The sequence below is a fragment of the Sarcophilus harrisii genome, chromosome 1 (assembly GCF_902635505.1).
Source record: "Sarcophilus harrisii chromosome 1, mSarHar1.11, whole genome shotgun sequence".
In the NCBI taxonomy this organism is placed as follows: Eukaryota; Metazoa; Chordata; class Mammalia; order Dasyuromorphia; family Dasyuridae; genus Sarcophilus; species Sarcophilus harrisii.
The window spans coordinates 276,078,971-276,098,297 of NC_045426.1; positions in this window are offsets into that span (position 1 = coordinate 276,078,971).

Below are 19,327 nucleotides of genomic sequence, written 5' to 3' on the forward strand. Positions count from 1 at the left end.
TTCCTTTGCCTCTTTGTGGGATGTGGTTTCCCTCTTTTTATCCCTCCTTCCCACCTTATTCTGCCATCATCCCTTTTCCATATCTACTTCCCTTTTTTATGTTATATCAGTAAAATCAAATTATACATGTATTCTTTTTGTATATCCACAACAGAAATACAATTCTCAAGAGTTATTTTTACCTTTTCTGCATCTCTTGAGTTCTATGGTTGGAGATCAAATTTTTTGTTTAGTTCTGGTTTTTTCCTTAGAAACAAATGGAATTCATTTGTTTCATTAAATGTCCATCTTCTTCCCTGGAAGAAAATGCTCAGCTTAGCTGGGTAGTTTATTCTTGGCTGCATCCCAAGTTCTTTTGCCTTTCGGAATATCAGATTCCAGGCCCTTCGTTCCTTTAATGTGGAGGCAGCCAGATCTTGGGTGATCCTTATTGTGGCACCTCGGTATTTAAATTGTTTTTTTTTTGGCTGCTTGTAAAATTTTTTCCTTAATCTGATAGTTCTGAAATTTGGCCACAATATTCCTTGGGGTTTTTATTTTAGGGTTTCTTTCAGAAGGTGTTCGATGAATTCTTTCAATGCCTATTTTACCTTCTGATTCTATTACATCTGGGCAGTTCTCTTTGATGATTTCTTGTAAAATAGTATCTAGGCTCTTTTTTTCATCATAGTTTTCAGAAAGTCCAATAATCCTCAGATTATCTCTCCTAGATCTATTTTCCAAGTCTGTCGTTTTTGCAAGTAGATAATTCATGGTTTTTTCCAGTTTGTCATTTTTTTGTTTTTGCTTGACTGATTCTTGCTGTCTCAATGAATCATTAGTTTCTATTTGTTCAGTTCTAATTTTTAAAGAATTATTTTCTTCATTAGCTTTTTTTACTTCTTTCTGTATATGTCCAATTGAGTTTTTAAATGTATTGTTTTGGTCTGTGGAATTTTTTTCCATTTCACTAATTTTTTTTTTTAGTGAATTATTTTCTTTTTCCAATTCACAGATCCTACTTTCTTGCGTGTTCTTTGTCTTTTCCAATTCACAGATCCTACTTTCTTGCGAGTTCTTTGTCTTTTCCAATTCACAAATCCTACTTTCTAGTGAATTCTTTATTTTTTCCAATTCACAATTCTTACTTTCCTGAGATTTTTTTACTTTTTCCAATTCGTATTTCAGGAAGTTGTTGCTCTCTTGTAAGGCTTCTCTTTCCTTTCCCCATTTATCTTCTAACTCTCTTTTGAGACTTTTAATGGTCTCTTCTATGAGAGCATCATGTAAAGGAGGACAGTCTGATGCATTTTTGCTGTTTGAGGTCTCTTCAGGTTTGCTGACCTGCTCTTTTTCTGCATAGAAGCTGTCGATCGTTCTTTTCATCTTTTTATTCATGTTTTAAAGCCTTTAGGGTATGTCTCCTAGGCAAGGGGGTTACCAGCTTCCTCTGCAGAGCAGGGAGAGATGTAAACCGATTTCCGGCTCCGAGGTATGGGAGTGCTCTGAGTGAGAGTTTTCCCTTCCCCCAACAGGAAGTGGATTCAGCACTGGCCGAGCTATCGAAGTGCCCAGTTGGGCTGTGTGGGTTAGCGATTGCCCTCGGCTAGAGACTAAGGGGTGAAAGTGTCACTGCCCCAGGCCGGAGCCTCTTGTGGGACTGTGAGTATTAGCAGCTGACCGCAGACCGCACTGAACTCTGCCCCAGCGTCTCTGCCTGATGCAAATCGGCCCTGGAAAAGCTCTATGGCCCCAAGCCGAGCCCCCCACTGCGCAGATTGGAGGCTAACCCGGGCTGTGTCCTCCTGCCGTGCAGGATCACAACTGCCCCAAGGAAAAGCCCCGTACTGCGGGTTGGGGCTGCGAGCTTGTGCTGAGATCTGTGCTTTCACTTTCGGTTTGAGGCTCTCCTCGGAACCTAATTTCTCTCCCAGTCTGCGCTGATCTCCCCCCTGGCCCCGGAACCAACCTTTTTTGGCGAGACTGCAGATTTTCTTCGGCTGGTGAGTTGTTCTACTTCTTATCTTTACGAATTGTAGCAGTCAAGACTATTTTTGAGGCTCGATATAATATTGATAAAGAGGGTAAGAGAAGAGCTTAGAAAGTCACGTGTGCCTTCTCCGCCATCTTGGCTCCGCCCCCTTTCCCTGCCTTCTAATAATTCTTGTTGATTTTCTCATGTCTGACTCTTTGTAACCCCATTTGAGGTTTTCTTGGCAAAAATCACTATTTGTCATTTTCTCTTCCAGGTCATTTTGTAGATAAGGAAACTGAATTAAACAGGGTTAAGTGACTTGTCTAGTAAGTGTCTGAGGGCAGATTTTAATTCAGGAAGAGGGATCTTCCAGACTCTAAGACCAGCAGTTTTCCACTGTACCATCCACCTTTCCATAAATTGATCACTGAGAATCTAGGCAACTCCTTGGGAGCCTTTCTTCATTTCTTTTCATATTTTATGAATGTCAGTGCAACCCTAAAAGTGGATACATTTTTAGAATCACTCATTACAAAGAATGACAGAATTTCAGAGGTGGAATGGACTTTGGGAACCATCTCATCCAACCTATATCTAAATAAAATAAGAATCTCATCTATGCCATACTCAATATATGATCACCTAACCTTTACTTGAAGAATTCCAGGTAGAGGAAACTTATCAGTTCTATATCTTCTATTATGGGATATCTCTAATTGTAAGGAAGGTTTTCCTTTTATCAAGCTTAAATTTTCAACCTCCATCATCACTGGGACCAAACAGAACATGACAATTTTTCATCATCTTGAAGATGTCTATCATGTCCCTTAAGATTCAACACAAAAATCTTTTTTTATTATTATTAGTGTTATTATGGTACTCCACTATGTGCTGGGCTGACATTAGGTTGTACTTGATTGATAACTGTGGATAAAGAACTAATTGGTCTTAAAGTCAAGAAGATGCAAGTTCAGATCCTGTCTCTGCTGTACAGGTAGGTTTTTAAGCTCCCAATGCTCCAAACAACCTTTAGAATAATAATTTGAAAAAAAAAATTACCGTTCTATAATAGTGGATAGATAGATAGGTAAGTAAGTATATGTGTGTACATGTATGTATTATGCATATATGTGTATGAATACATGTGTATGTACATTCACACACATAGACATATATAAGGGGAGAGAAAATCACAGGTCTGAACCCCGAAAGACTAGTTTATTCTGCCCTAACTAGCATACTCACTTTTCATTCAAAGATGACCTTACATGTATACTTATTGTGTATCTAATTTATATTTTAATATATTTAACATCTACTGGTCATCCTGCCATCTGGGGGAGGGGGTGGGGGGTAAGAGGTGAAAAATTTGGAACAAGAGGTTTGTAAAGTTACCCATGCATATAATCTGTAAATAAAAGGCTATTAAAAAAAAAAAGAAGAATGGAAGGGATAAAAAAAAAAGAAGACCTTAATACTTCAACAATTTGATATCACATTAAATTTCAATCAATTGTCCTTACAACCCTCCTTCCCTTTCTAAAGCATATTGGGCCCTAAACTTACATCATTGTTGCTGAAAAGTTCCCCCCATGCAAGCAAAAGCTGAGTGAGAGTTGTCATCACATCTCCCAAGAGGAGAAAGAAACTAAAGAAAGAGTTGTTTAGCAGGTGCAGATTGTGACAGCAAAGGAGGCAGGGAGGGGGAAAAAAGGCATAAAACATAATCCATGTTGTCAAAAAATGAGAAAGATAAGTCTATTTGCCATTGAGGTTGTCGGCAAGCTATACAAAACTTAAATCAGCCTGGCTTGAAACTCTCCACTCCCAGACTTCTCTCTCTGACGTATTTACTTCTTCATCCCTGCCAGAGGCAAAGTGAAACTGGTTTGTGAATGTTAATGGATTTCTTCTAGCAGTCTGGAGGCTACTTTGGTTAGGGAGCATATTTATGGAGGTTGCTAATGGGTTTCTTTTCTTGGGATATAATTCCTTTTTTTTTTCCCTTGGTACACAAGTTACTCACACACAGCTGGACATACAAAGTGGACTAGTACTGGTTAATACACTCCTTACACCACCTTCAAGGCTGGGGATGCTTAGGGAATATTAATGGCTTTCAATAATAATAATAACAACTAACACTTATGTGTCACTATAAGTTTCATAAAGTACTTTACAGATATTCTCTTATTTGAATTCAGGTCTTCCTGACTTCAAGTTCAGTGCTTTAATTATGGTATCCCCTAAATACTTTACACTTCCTTAATGTGATGGTCAAAGTCTAGTTTAGGACCCAGGAAACATGGATAGTTTTTGGTCTAATTAATCATTTATTAAGTAATAACTTTATACTGGGTGTTGAGGTAGTGCAGGATAAAAAAATTTGGAAATACCTGTCCCAAGAGACTTATATTTTACTTTAATACTATGCTATATATCCACAAAAATAAATGAATGAATGAATGGATAAATAAGTAAATAAATAAATAGACAAATAAATAGATAAATAAATAAATATAAACAGTGACTTGATAAGGGGAAAAATTAACAACAAAAGCATGAGAAGAAAAGTCAGGGGAGGATGTCCTAAAGAGCTGAATGAACCTTGAAAGATTACAGAGATTTAGGGAATCAGAATTAAGAAAGGAGTTTTTCCTAGACAAGGAGGACTACTTGAGCAAAAGTATAAAATCAGGACATGGAATTTAGGAGATAGATAGTTCCAGTTTTATTGGCATAGAGAGTATGTGGAGAATAATATGAACTAAGTAAGGATAAAAAGGCAGATAATAGAGGAATTCAAATGCTACGCTCAGTTTTTCCTGGATGTGATAGGGACCTGGAAGCAGGAAGTTGAACTTCAAATCCTATCTTAGCTGCTTGGTAGTTGTATGACAGGACAAATCATTTAATTTCTCTCTGTTTCCTCTTCTGTAAAAGCTGGAGAAGAAAATAGCAGACTACTCCAATATGTTTGCCAAAGAAAAGAAAAAAAAAAAAGCCCAAATGAGATCACAAAGAGTCAGACAAGACTGAATAACAATCAAACAACCACAAAACGGGAGATAATAATGACACCTACTTCTTAGTGTTGTGGAGAGGATCAAAGGAGATAATGTTTAAAATACTTTGCAACCTTTAAAGTGCTACATAAGTATTCATTATTATTTCCAACATTTAGTACAATGTGTGGTACATGGTATCCCTTAATAAATTGTAACTGACATGAGAAAGATCCAAGAGATAAAGGATTGAGGAAATTGCTATTGTAGCCACTACAAATCATTAAGAAATTGTGAGTTTTTTGAGTTGGAAGAATGCTGAAAGACCATGTCTGAAAGGAATCCTCACTATAACAATGCACAAGTGATCATCAAAATTTTGCTTGAAGACTAACAAAGGAAGGCAAAGACACGACCTTTTAAAGAAATCCATTCTACTTTTGGACAACTTTGATCTTTATTATCTTATTTCATTTGGTTTTTCTGAAATCAAGCTTAAATTCACCTCTCTACGACATCTATATAAAGTTCCTAGTTCTACTTTCAGAAGTCAAAGAAAAGACAATCTCTGCTCCACATAGTAAAGGTTAGTCATGTAGCCCTGAGCCTTCTCTTCTGTTTTTGTTTCAATCAATGCTCAAAGGATATGGATTCAAAACCCTGCCTGACCTTTTTTCCCACCTTTGAAACATTCTCTGCTACTCAATGTCCTTCTTACATAGTGGCACCCAGAACAGAATAAAACATTCTAGATGAGATATAATCAGGGCAGAATTCTATGACTCTTATCAGCTCCCCATTCCTGGCAGCTATCCCTGTCTTAATTACACCAGGATTTGTCTGTGTATTTGTTTGTTCGTTTGGCTGAATATGATACTTTTGACTCATTGTGTTTATAATCCATTAAAATACTCAGATCTTTTCAAAATAATTTTCATTTCTTGTCATTTTAAGCAAGATAAATAATAACACATATTAGCACTTGTAGATACAAAGAACAGGAAAAGATTGAACATGAAGGCATTAATTTCCATTACAATTTGCTTCCAAACACCAAATCTTATCATACTAACCACTCCACTTCCATCTTACACTTGTGAAATATATACTTGTTTTCTAATCTAGTATAAGAACTTAAGAGTTATCTGTATTAAACTTCATCTTATTAGATTTTAGTCTCATGCCAGAACTTCTCGATATCCTTTTGAATTCTAGCCCTCTTGAACAGCATATTCAACTATCGATCTTAGTTTTGAGACCTTGAAAAATTTAAGATGCATGCCATCTGTGCCTTTATCCAAGTCATTCATAAAATATTAAACAGGATAGGATTAAGCAGAGGTCCCTGGAGCACCCCATTGTAGACCTCCTAATATACTAACATTTAAACCATTAACAAATACTCTGAGTCTAGACCTTCAACCAGTTCCAAAGTCAATCTATTTGCCTTATCATTTAGTCCACACTCATTCATCTTTTCCACAAAAATAGTATGAGGCATTTTATCAAAAATCAAGGTTAACTATATGCATAGCATTTTTCTCATCTACTAATTTAGCAAACCCTCTCAAAAAAAAAAAAAAAAAAAAAGATGAGGTCATTCTATCAAATCTTGTTTCTTGATGAAGCCATTCTAGCTACCTTTCTCAGGTAAATGGTTTAATTGATAGAGGATTGGGCATAGAGTCAAGAAAACTCATCTTCCTGAGTTCAAATCTGCCCTCAGATACTTATTAGCTATATAACTCTGGACAAGCCACTGAAACCTGTTTGCCTCAATTTTTGTCTGTAAAAAGAAGCTGGAGAAGTAAATAGCAAACCACTCAAGTATCTTTGCCAAGAAAATCTGAAATGTGGCCATTAAGAGTCGGACACAACTAAACAGCTGAATGATAACAACAGTTTTTAGACTTTTGCCAAACATCTCTTTGATATTCCTTTCAACAAAATTTTCTTGGATATAAATGTCAAAGTCACTAATACACAAATTCTGTTCTCTTCCTTTTTATGAAAATCAGAACATTTGCTTTTGTTCAATATTGTTGTCCTTCCATTTTTCATAATTTCTTATAAATCACTGATGGTAACTTGATGATTACACCTCCCATTTCTTTCAGTACTTGAAGATGCAGTTCATCTGGGCCAGATGTCTTCAGTTCATTAAGAGAAACCAGGTGTTTTCTTTCTGTCTCTTTACTTACCTTGAATATCAGCTCTCTATTATTCATTTTTGTTCTATCATTTCCAGTGTCTAATTCATTCCCTTTTGTGGAGAAAACAAGAAACAAAGTGAAAAACTTGCCTTCTCTCTATTGGCAGTAATTATCTTTTGGTCCCTAAACTGGCCTCAACCAAAGAAAGATCCTAATCTTCCATTCTTCCTTTTCCTTCTCCTTTTATCTACATATCTAGTGGTAGCTAGTCTTTGAATTTCGGACTTAGTTTTGCTACACTCTATCTGGTAAACTCAGGCAAGTCATTTCACACCAGTAAGACACAGTTCTGTTATCTAGGGAAAAAATGAGGCAGGTAAGTACTGCAGTGGATTGAGCACTGGGCTTGAAGTAAGGAAGACATTTTCATGAGCTCGAATTTGGCCTGACAATTACTAGTTGTGTTACCCTGGGCAAGTTACTTAATCTTGTGTGCCTCAGTTTCTCATCTGTAAAATGAGCTGAAGAAGGAATACCCCAAATTGGTTTACAAAGAGTCAAAGATAATTGAAACAATTCAACAACAAAAGAAAATTAAGGAATTAGACTAAGTTATCACAAAAATTATATTCAACTTTGATAATTTGGGATTCTGTAATCTAATTTGAACCTTGAAACAATTCTATGAAGTAATCCCACAGAGTAGCTATTTCCCATTTTATAGATGGAGAAATTGAGACATTGAGTATAGATGACTCATTCTACGTCACATGGTATGTGAATAGCAAAGATGACACTCATATAGTATGATCCATGACCTTTCCTGTTTTCAGATAGCTATTTTTCAAATAAGGCTTTTGAGCAACCTGACTTAGATATGCCCAAGTACCTTGTCTGTCCTGAAGACTTCTCAGGTAATTTAAATTTAAGACATACTCAGACTACTAAAAAAGACAAAGAGAAGTGAGCATTATATCAATTGTCCAAAGAATTCAAAAGTAGAAACAAAGGTCACACTGAGAAAAATAAAGGATCTGGGGCATGGATCAACAGTTTACCTAACCATTGTAATTAAACAAAATTAATAATTGCTCAACCATAAACTTTGCTGATCTGCATAAACGCAGTCTAGGAGAAAGAAGCCAATTAATTTACAAGGAACTGAATTTCAGAGAATGACTATAAAGCAAGCCTTTGCCCAAATACCTTGCAAAAACTAAGCTAAACCTCAGATAATCCAGCCATTCATTCATGTCATGCTCCTTTTCCTGTTACAGGTGGTTGAATTTAGAAAACTACCACTGGAGCTGATATCTGAAATTCACCACTGCCTCATATGGAGCTATCTAATTGAGTCCATTTATCTACAACAACTAATTGGCATTCACAAACCTATCAAGGGGGAAAAGTATCTATTAATCTCATTGATCTCAGTATTAACTCTTTTCTGATCTTGTTATTCTCCTAAGAGACATAGTCATTGACAACTAAGTGTCATGACTAGTAGGAATCTTAGACAAACCATTTGACCAATCTGAACCATCATTTCCTCTTACATTTTGTCTTCCAGTATTAGAAAGTAAGATCCTTTCAGAAAAGGGATATATTCACTTCTCTATTTGAATTCCAAGCACCTTGCTACAGCACTTGACATATAGTAAGCACCTTTTTTCCAAAATAAGCCCTTGAGGTAGGTAGAACAAGTATTATTATCCCTACATTACAAATTAGGAAATTAAATTATATGAGAGCTGAAATTATATGCCCAATACCATGGCTAGCTAGGATTCAAACGTTAGGACTTGATCTCAGAGCCTATGAGCCCAATCCAAGGTTCTTTCTACTTCATCAGATTGAATTTTATGGAAATGTTCTAAGAATTTTGTTACATCAAATATCATTTCATTTCTATCAACTTCCATTTCCTCACAACCTAAGAGATCAAGAGTTCCTAAATTCAAAAAAATGGTCAATGGGCTCATAGTGGGAGACTTTATTAATAGATACTACTAGAATATTTTAGAGGAAATGAGAAATGTTGTACAGCTAAATGAGGTCATCCAGTAGAATAAGCCTTGACCCTGAAGTCAAAGGACCAGGATTCAAATCTTGTGTCTGACATTCTGTGGCATGTTGGACAAGTTATTTGATCTTTCTAAATCCTTAGTTTTCTCACCTATAAAATGAGACAATTGAGTTTAATGGCTTCTGAGATTCCTTCATTCTAGGATTATTCCATAAAGAGTCAGGATATCTCAGTTCTTACACATTATCTGCTTTGATCTTCTCATTTCATAGGTGGGAAAGCACAGAAAAACACAAAGCTAGTTCCCTTGACTTGGTTATAGAGTTGGTCCCTGAAATCACCTTGTAAAATATAACTAATAAAAGGGATGATAAAATTTTGTCTTCCTTCTATCCCACACAGGGTCCCATCACTGTGCATTCAATTCTCTAAGGAATGTACTGGCATCCCAAAATGTATTGATTTCAGGGGTACAGAAGCGCTAGAGAAAAAAATATCAATTGATTTCATTACCTGAAAGAAAAGGGAAGAGGGAGGGAGAAAGAGCAACAAGGCCATTTTTGTGTGGAGGATAAAACCAAAATTATTGGTTGAATAGGGCTGAATTAAGCATTTAAAGTTCAGCATTCCCAGAATGCTGACAGTGCAGGTTAAGATCAATACCAAAACAATTTGCACTGAGGGGAACCCTAGCCCTGGTTATTAACTACTAATTATACCAAGTTTTCTGTTAAATTGGTTTAACTCTTTCAAAGACTGAACCACAGTCAAACTTATTAACAATGTCAAAATAGAAACAGAGATGGATACCAGCATTACATTCTAAAAATCAGCTCCCTTAATTGTGAGCAAGACACAAGAGGAGAGAAAGGGGAGATTCTTTCTTAAAGGCCCATCTGATTACCTAACACTGGTTACACTTTAAATTGTAACACGTTTATTTAATTTTAGTAATAGCATGAGCAAAAACCATGTCAATGAAGGATTCAAATATTTACACTTTAGATCAATAGTTACTGATAGGAAAAGAAGGAGGAAAAAAACCCCACAGAATTACTTTGATTTCCTAGACTAAAGCTGGGTCCTCACTATGTTTGACAATCACTTTATTTTTTTCTTCTCAATAGTATTTTATTTTTCCAAATACATTGTAAAAATATATGAAATGGCAGTTTTCAACATTCATTTCAACATTGTGTTTCAAATTTTCTTCCCCCCCTTCCCAAGACAAGCAATCTGAGATAAGTTAAAATATGTGCAATCATTTTAAACATATTTTCCTATTTGTCACATTGAGCAAGAAAAATCAGACCAAAAGGGGAAAAACTATGAGAAAGAAAAAGCAAACAAACAAATAAAAAGGTTAGAATACTAGGCTTCAATTCACATTCAGTCTCCAGAGTGCTATCTCTTAGTGCAAATGGCATTTTCTAACCCAAGTCTATGGCCATCATTTTATTAATACATTACAGGCTTTTTTATTAGATTCTCCATAATACCTGTTCACAATCTTTACTCCAAAATGTTGTGTTTGTTATTCATTTTTCTCCTGTTCTTGATTCATTGATTTAATTGTCTATATTTTAGCTTGGAATCAAGAATAATTAGTTCAAATCTTTAAAGATCTGCCTTTAAGTTAAGTTAAATCAAATTAACAAGAATTTATTAAGTGTTTACTATATGCTAGAAATTGTGCAAAGCCCTAGAAATCTAAATACAAGCAGAAAGACCATCTTTGACCTCCTGGAGCTTGGAAAATTAACAAACTGTAATGTAACCAGAAAAGGGTGACAAGAGTGATTGATGAAGGAACTAGAGATTGTACCATACATGGACTTGTTAAAAGGACTAGACATATTTAGCTTGGAGATGAGAAGATTTAGAAATGTGGATAGAATGTCAGAGGTAGGAGGAGGAATGATAGTCATTTCTGAATTCTTGATGGATTGTCATAAGAACAAAGTTCCTTAAATTGCAGGTCATGGCCCTATTTGGGACCACAAAACTAAATGTGGGGATTGTAAAATTATGATTTATTATCAATAAATGTTTGACTGGTATACCTTGCTAACCATTAGAATTGTCCCAAAGTGTAAAAGTATGTCTGAAGCTGCCATCCTATCTTTCTCCTCCCTCCTAGAGCCAACATTCTAGAGAAACTAATATATATGCTCAACTTTCACACCATGATTCCTGTCATTGGAATTTGTGCATTCTATTCTACTAACTCCATTCTCTCCAGTCTCCTAATCACCAAACCCAAGGACTCCTTCTCATTTGCTCCATTTGCATCATTTGGCATTACTGACCACATCTTTTTTGATATTTTATCTGCTGCTTAGCAGCATTAATTTCTGTGGTTCCACATTATACTACTTCTCTTATCTCTTACTTTTCTTACTCCTTCACGTGGTTTCAGTAGGTCTGGAGTCAAAGAATCTGGTATTCCTCATTCTCTGAAGCTTGCTACTTGTATGGCCTTGCAGGAATCATAATTCTCTGGAGCCTCAGTTTTGTCATCTTTAAAATAGCTTCAAACTCTATTCCATGATCTCATGATCTGACAAATGTAGACATTTCCCAAGATATATTTACCTTATCCCTCTTCTCCATCTGCTTTCTTCCTTAGTTATATAAAGTATTCTCAGGACTTCAACCAAACTTCTTTCCTTCTTTCTTCCTTCCTTTCTTTTCTTTCTTTTTTTGTTTCTTCCTTCCTTTCTTTCTTTCTTTCTTCCTTCTTTTCTTTCTTTCTTCCTTTCTTTCTTTCTTTTCCTCCTTCCTTTCTCTTTTTCTTCTCTCTCTCTCTCTCTCTCTTTCTCTCTCGCTCTCTCTCTCTCTCTCACACACACACACACACACACACACACCCCTGTCTTTTCTTCTGGATTTTACCCATATATAACTGACCTTATAAACTCTAAATTTAATCTGTTCCAGATCATATAACATCTTTTTCCAAAAGCCTTTCTCTCAACTTTCCTATCTCTATTGATCACTATTCTCTCTCCACCTTCATGTCACTTAAGTCAAAGCTTCAACATTATGCTGGATTCTTTCTTCTTCACACATCCTTTTCATACTCATTCAATCTTAAATTTTGCCCATTGTAATATCTTTCATTTCTGTCCCCTACTCTCTACTCCAATTGCCACCATCCTAGTTTAAGTTCTTATTATATCATCTGGACTCTTGTGAGGACAGTCTCCTCACCAACTTCCTGGTATCCAGGCTCTTCCTTTCATCCTTCACATAGCCAAAATGTTCTTTCTAATACCTATGTCTGATCACATTATTCAGAAAGCAGTCATAGGTCCCTATTATCTATGGGAGTAGGGAATATTTATATAAATATATATATATATATATATATATATTTATAACATGATTTATAGGTCATATAAGATTATAAACTTAAAGAAGTCAGTCAAAGGGAAATTGTTTTCCCTTGTGGTTGTCTTGGCAGGGCCAGGTCAAATTTCTTGAACATATATGGACCAGGAGCTGGATGAGCCCTACCTCTGGTCTACAGGATAAAAACTAGGAAAAATGCACAGATCCCCAGAAGATATCCAAAATGTGACTTTAATTGTACAGCTTCTGGCTACAGAGGCAGGCTGTTGGGAGACTGAATGTCCATTACTTATAAAGTTGGTCCTCTGTTCCACATAGATTGGAAGCTATTTCTAATCTTAGAATACTTAAGAAATCATATATATTTTCAATTCCTTACATTTATAGGTTTTCATTGTACATAGGAGATTGGAAGCTAGATTTCTCAATTTTCAAACTATGTTCTTTCCATTTTGAGCCAATGAAACCTTATTTGGCTGGTTTGGCTCTAACCCCAAAGACAAGGATGCATAAAGTCTAAGAGATTGAGTATTGTCCCTCCCAATTGCTTGATGTGGCACAGTTACAATTAAGCTTCTACTTTCTTTTTCTTCTTTCCTCATTCCTTATTAGGGAGTTCAGAAAATACCTTTATTCCAGGGTTCCATACTATGCCATTGCTTCATCCTTCACATTAGTCTCCTATTAGTGCCATATTAGCACTTTGTCTAACAATTCCACTTTTCATCTGTTGCCCTTCCTAGTTTCAATTTCAGAGAACAAAATGTGCCTTCCAGCTTAAGCTCATCATCTCTGACCTCATTACCATACTGCCAACTGCAATCCTGACATTATCACCTCCCTTAGCCTCCTCTGTCCTCTGATTAGAAGATTAGAAGGTGAAATACAAAACTCTTCCCAATATTTTCCTTTATATAGATCAGAAATTTAACTTTTCTACACTCTATGTAATTTCCCTATACACCATTTTCCTGGTCCCTTTTTTATGTTACTTCCCCCTATTAGATTGTAAGCTTTTTTAGGCAGGAACATGTTTCTTTTCATTAATTGTATTGCAAGTGTAACTCAACCCAAGACCTCAGAAAGGCCTTAACTTTAAAAGGTCAAGATCTCCCACTGCATCTAGCACCATCTCCAATCATCTTGCTCTCTAAATTGCAACTAGAACCAGAGGTTCAGAAGGAGAAAGTAATACTGATGATTTTGCACAGCCTTCCCTCACTTAAATCCAATTTATTTGCAAGTCAAGGAGTCACTTACTGATAAGGTGTTTCTCTTCAACAAGGAAAGATACACAACAATTGTATCCCCAGCACTTAGCACAATGTTTGGCACATGGTGTGTGCTTAATATATGTTTATTGGATTGTATTTATCAGAAGCATGAAAACTTCACATCTATGCTGCTCCCTGTTGCATCTGTTCTTCTCACCTTTCTATAAGTAGCAAAAAACTTTAATAGCTGTCCTCTGCAGCTTTCTCATCTACCCCTTCCCTTTTGCCTCTGCATCATTATATCACATCACCCCCATGGTGGGGAGAGAACTACTCTTGCATTTTTGTGATTGTGATCCTTTTCCCCAAAGCATTCTGGGATATGGTGAGTGTCTTTTTTTTTTTTTTTGTCATCTCTCTCCACACAACACAAAAGGATCCCTCCACTGCTTCTAAGTGACAAATACCTAAATTACTTTGCAAAAGAAAAGAACTATATACTCTTTATGCAAGTATCTATAGCATGAAGAATTCTATTTAGCTTGGGGTGAGAGGAATGATTAGTTCTTTATCTATTTGGTCCCCATCTAGAAGTTTAGAAAATATCTCCTTCTGGTCAAACCCAGGCTTCATTTTTAACAATCACTGACAGCAAATAATAAAAGTTTATACTTGCATAGCCATAGGGATACTTTTCTTATAAAAATTCAGTGAAGTAAATAGTACAAATGTTATTTCAATACTGCAAATATGGGTGTTTTCTTCCTTATTCTGATAAAGATTCTTCCTCCAATAACAGGCTTATGCTCTGTGTCTCAGCCTATAATTGAATTCATTTGAGGTTTGCAGGAACTTTTCTTAGCCATCATAGGTTACTTGGCTGGCTTCTGAGATGGAGTGAGAGTATAGAGAACTTGAGTGAAGGAGTGCAAGCATCTTACAGATGAGGAAAATAAGGCACTAAGAGGTAGTATTAATTAGGATTTGATTCCAGGAAATTTGACTTTAAGCTTATGATCTATGATCTATACTGTATTAACTTCTTTACTTTAAAAAATAATTAATATAAGAATAATGAAGAAGAAGAATTTTCTTGATAACTTTATATCACATATTTCCAAGAGTATTCTTTCTTTTCCCTCCTTCAAAGAGTCATATTTTAAAAAGAAAAATCTAAAAGGGGAAAGTGGGTCAGCAAAAATAGCAAATACATCAAAAAAATGTTAACTATCTAATGTTCCATAGTCCTCTGATCCCCACAAAAAAGGCAGGGAAGTGCCTTCTCTTCTTTAAGATCAACCTTAGCTATTATAATTTCTTTTCATTCAGTTTCAATTGTTCTGTAGTTGTTTGCCTTAACTTTGTTATTATAGATTTTTTTTGGTTCTAGTAGAGCTTCACTTTGCATCAGTTCATAAAGTCATTTCTGTATTGATTCACCTTTCTGCATAGCCCATCAAATAGTCTATTTGTATACCACAACTTGGCTTCTCTACTTTTAATAAAAGGATTCTGGCATTATTGCCTAAGATCTTGCCTCAACACACCTTGTTATACTCCATCCGCCATCTCTTTTAGAGAACCCTTTCCTCTTTCCCCAGACAATCTATAATCCAGATCAAGAATTCAGTGTCACTATCAGTCTTCCATCTTCTCTACTAGCCCCCATACAAACATCCTTACATTCTAGAGATCTTATATAATCTCATATCTACATTTTCTAGGGAGCTTCTTGGAAGCTTTTGAAAGCTCCATCTCCCAGTGGGCAACTAGGTGGGTTAGTGGATGGAGTTCTGCATCTGGAATCAGAAAGTCTCATCTTCCTGAGTTTGAGTGCCCTCTGAAACTTAATAGCTGTGTGACTCTGGTCAAGTCATTTAACACTTTTTGCTTCAGTTACCTTATCTGTAAAATGAGTAGAGAAGGAAATAGTAAACCACTCCACTATGTTCACCAAGAAAATCCCAAATGATCTCATGAAAACTGGGCACAACTAAACAACAAACCTGAGAATCTTTAACTGTTCATCTATACTTGCAAGATCTTAAAAATGTGATCTCAGATACTTCTCATGAGCCTCTGAGATACAAGTGGGCAAATATGAGACAAAGATTCTCCATAAATACATATATACAAGCAAGAGCTCTCTCATACACACAAGCACATATATATTCACATACATCTCGATTTTACAAGGTCTTTAGGTCCTTGGAGAGGGAAATTCTCTCATTTATAATCTTAGGTACTTTCCAAACATATGCATGTCATCTCTGATTCAAATTCACTCAGAAATGCCTCTGGCAATCTGTATCTTTTAACATCAACTTTAATTTTTTCTCAGTCGTTGGTCAGCCATATAATAATAATATTTTGAGCTAAAAGGGACCTCAGAAATTATTAAACCCAACCTTGTTATGTTGTAGATGAGAAAACAGAGATTATGATTTGCCCAGAGGAATACACACACACACACACACACACACACACACACACACACACACACATATATGGCAGAACTTAAACCTAGACTTTCTTTCTGCGGAATCACAATAACTCTGTGCTTTGCAATATTGAGGGAAAGTTGTAAGACTTCAGTGATAAAATGAGGGTGTCCAGGACTGCAGATTAGTTTTACTTACTAAAATGCTTTCTTTGCATACAATAAATTGTTTGATCAAGAAATGAGGCTATTTATCAAGACCAAGGCAAGTTGTCTTCCCCAGGGAACCTCCCTCAGCCCCTGGCAGCTTTGGCTTCTGGATCAGAACCCTAAAGTGCTTGGAAATTCTAAGATCTCTGAGCGCCATCTAGATGTAAAAGGCTTCAGTGCAAGGCTCCTGGCTAATGCCAGAAACTGCAGGGCACAGGGAGAAAGGGACCGAGATGTTGACAGAAAGACTACAGCAAGGCCAGATAGACCTGGAAGAGTGGAAATACCTTATTTCTCTTGGGAAAGCCTTCAGCTTTAATCTATGTAGATTTTCTGATCTGGATTTAAATGATTCATGTTCTGTTTAACCCATTCTCCTGATTATTCCACAAAATCTACCATATTCTAAATCTAAACCATATTCCTTTCGATTCAGTGAGCATTCATTAGAGATACAAAGATAAACCCAGCCTCAGAGAACTTACATGGGAGTGGAAGCATGAAAGAACAGTGAGGACCAGGGTTCAAATCCTCCCTTTGGTGTTTTTTCCTGACCTGATCTTGGACTTAACTCACTTAACTCTTAACACTCAACACTTAATTCAACTGGATTTTATCTATCTTATTTTTACAATTGAGAAAGTAGGATTTAATAGCCTCTTCAGTAGCTTTCTTTAACAACAACAACAACAACAGTATTTTATTTTTCCAATTATGTGTCAAGACAATTTTCAACATTCGTTTTTTTTTTTATTTTGAGTTCCAAATTTTTCTTCCTTCCTCCTTCCTAAAACAGTAAGAAATTTTATATAGATTATCATTGTGGCCCCTTTCAATTCCAAATAAGCAAATACAAAGGAATTTGGAGTGAGTGTCACTAACAAGTGGAGGAAGGAAGGCAACAAACATTTGTTAAGCATCTGTTATGTGTGGAGCCCTGTGCTAAGTAATTTAGAAATATCTCATTTTATCTTCACATATCCTAGGATATGGGTTATTGATTATCTTATTATATTTTTATTATACAGATTATAATGACTAGTTTCATTTTACAGTTGTGGAAACCAAGGCATTCAGAGATTAAATAACTTGCCTAGGATCCCACAGCTACTAAGTATCTGAGAGTATTTGAACTCAGATCATCCTGATTCCCTGGGCATCAACAAGCTGGTGTGTTAATGCATTAGAAAAGACCTCTTGTAGCTGTGATAGTAGGCTTTGTCTGAAGCTAGATGTTTTTGGGTGAAGGAAAACATTGCAGATATAGAGAATCTATTAAAATTCACAGAGGCCAGACATGCACCATAATATATGTGAAAACAGCTAGGCTAGTCTGTGTTGAGTGGGAGTAATGTGTAATCGGTCTAGAAAGAGAGGCTGGAACCTAACTGTGAAGGGCTTTAAATACCAAACAGAAGAGTTTGTATTATTTCCTAGGGATACTGGGAAACATTGCTGACTCATCTCTAGTTCTCCCATCACTAATCTGGAATGCTTTCCTCTCCACATTTTTCTGCCTATATAAATGGTACCTTTCCCCCCAAATCTAGATCAGGTCATACCTTTTCTCTGAAGTTCTTCTTGACTACTTCTGATCTATTTTCAAGTAGCCCTTAAGAGAATAATGTTTTGGGCCATCAAGTACCTCAGAGGCCATTTATATTATTATCAATTTTTTTGGTGAGACAGTTGGGGTTGAGTAATTTGCCTATGGTCAAACAGGTAGTTAAGTGTTAAGTATCTGAAAGCAGATTTGAACTTAGGATCTCCTGACTTCAGAACTAGTGCTCAGGGCCACTGCACCATCTAGCTGCCCCCCATCTAATTATTTTATGCAATCTTTTCATATAATAAATAAGGAAGCTGAAGTCCAGAGATGTTCAATGATTTGTCCAAAATAACATAATTACAGTGTAACATAAATTTTGGATTGCATTCCCAAAATATAACCCCTATTGCAAGTTGAATCCATAGAGTCTACTATCTCTTTGGAATTATAGAGATAACCCTGTGGTGGTGAATTCTACTTTACCTCAGGAATTTTTCCCCTTAATAATCAGCCAATAGATTTAATATTTAGCAAAAAAAATGTGTCATATTAAGAACATTTGTTATAAATTATTTCTTCCCCTAAAGTCTAACGTTTACTATCCCCAAAATACACACAGCACCCATGGAAAGAACAGGCCCAAACTTAGAGTAAGATGGCCATATGACACCGTTTCAAAAGTTAACTCACAACTCTTGGCAATTCAGTTGTGGAAACTTGAGGCATGCAGTTTTGTAGAGCCCTCATGTACCTTCTGTTGGGTGTAACATTTCTGCTTAACAAACCGTTCACTTGGGATCCCAGGATTTGTTTTTTATGTAGTACTTTCTTGCATCAGAAGGTGTCATGTTCCTTGAAATCGCCACCTCTCTTGATCTCTTCACAGCCATGTCTATCCTTGGTTGTATGTCTCTGCCCCCCAGTTTTGATGTAGTCTCTTATAATCCAATAGTTCCAATAATAAGATTGTTGAAGGGAAGAGAAGAGAACATCTTTCCTCATCCTATAGTATAGACAAAGGAATTTGCCTCCACAAAGTATGTATGTATATATGCATTTAAATACACACATACATATACACATATAGATATAAGTATATGTATGCATACATAATATTTTATAAAAATATTTTTGTAGCAGCAAATTATTGAAAGAAAAATTAGTATCCATCAATAGGGAAATGGAAGAAAAGATTATAATATATTTGACAAATATATGAAAATAATGAAAACTTAGGGAGACTTACATGAACTAATGAAGAGTAAAATAAATATATCCAGAGTGGGAGGTGAAGAGTGGGGGTAATGTCATGATGTCCATAATAGCAAAAGGGGAAACAGAGCTAAAAAACTTTAAGAACTGATCACCATAGAAATCAATTTTTACTGATAGTGAAACATGCTTCCCACCTCTCAGCAAAGA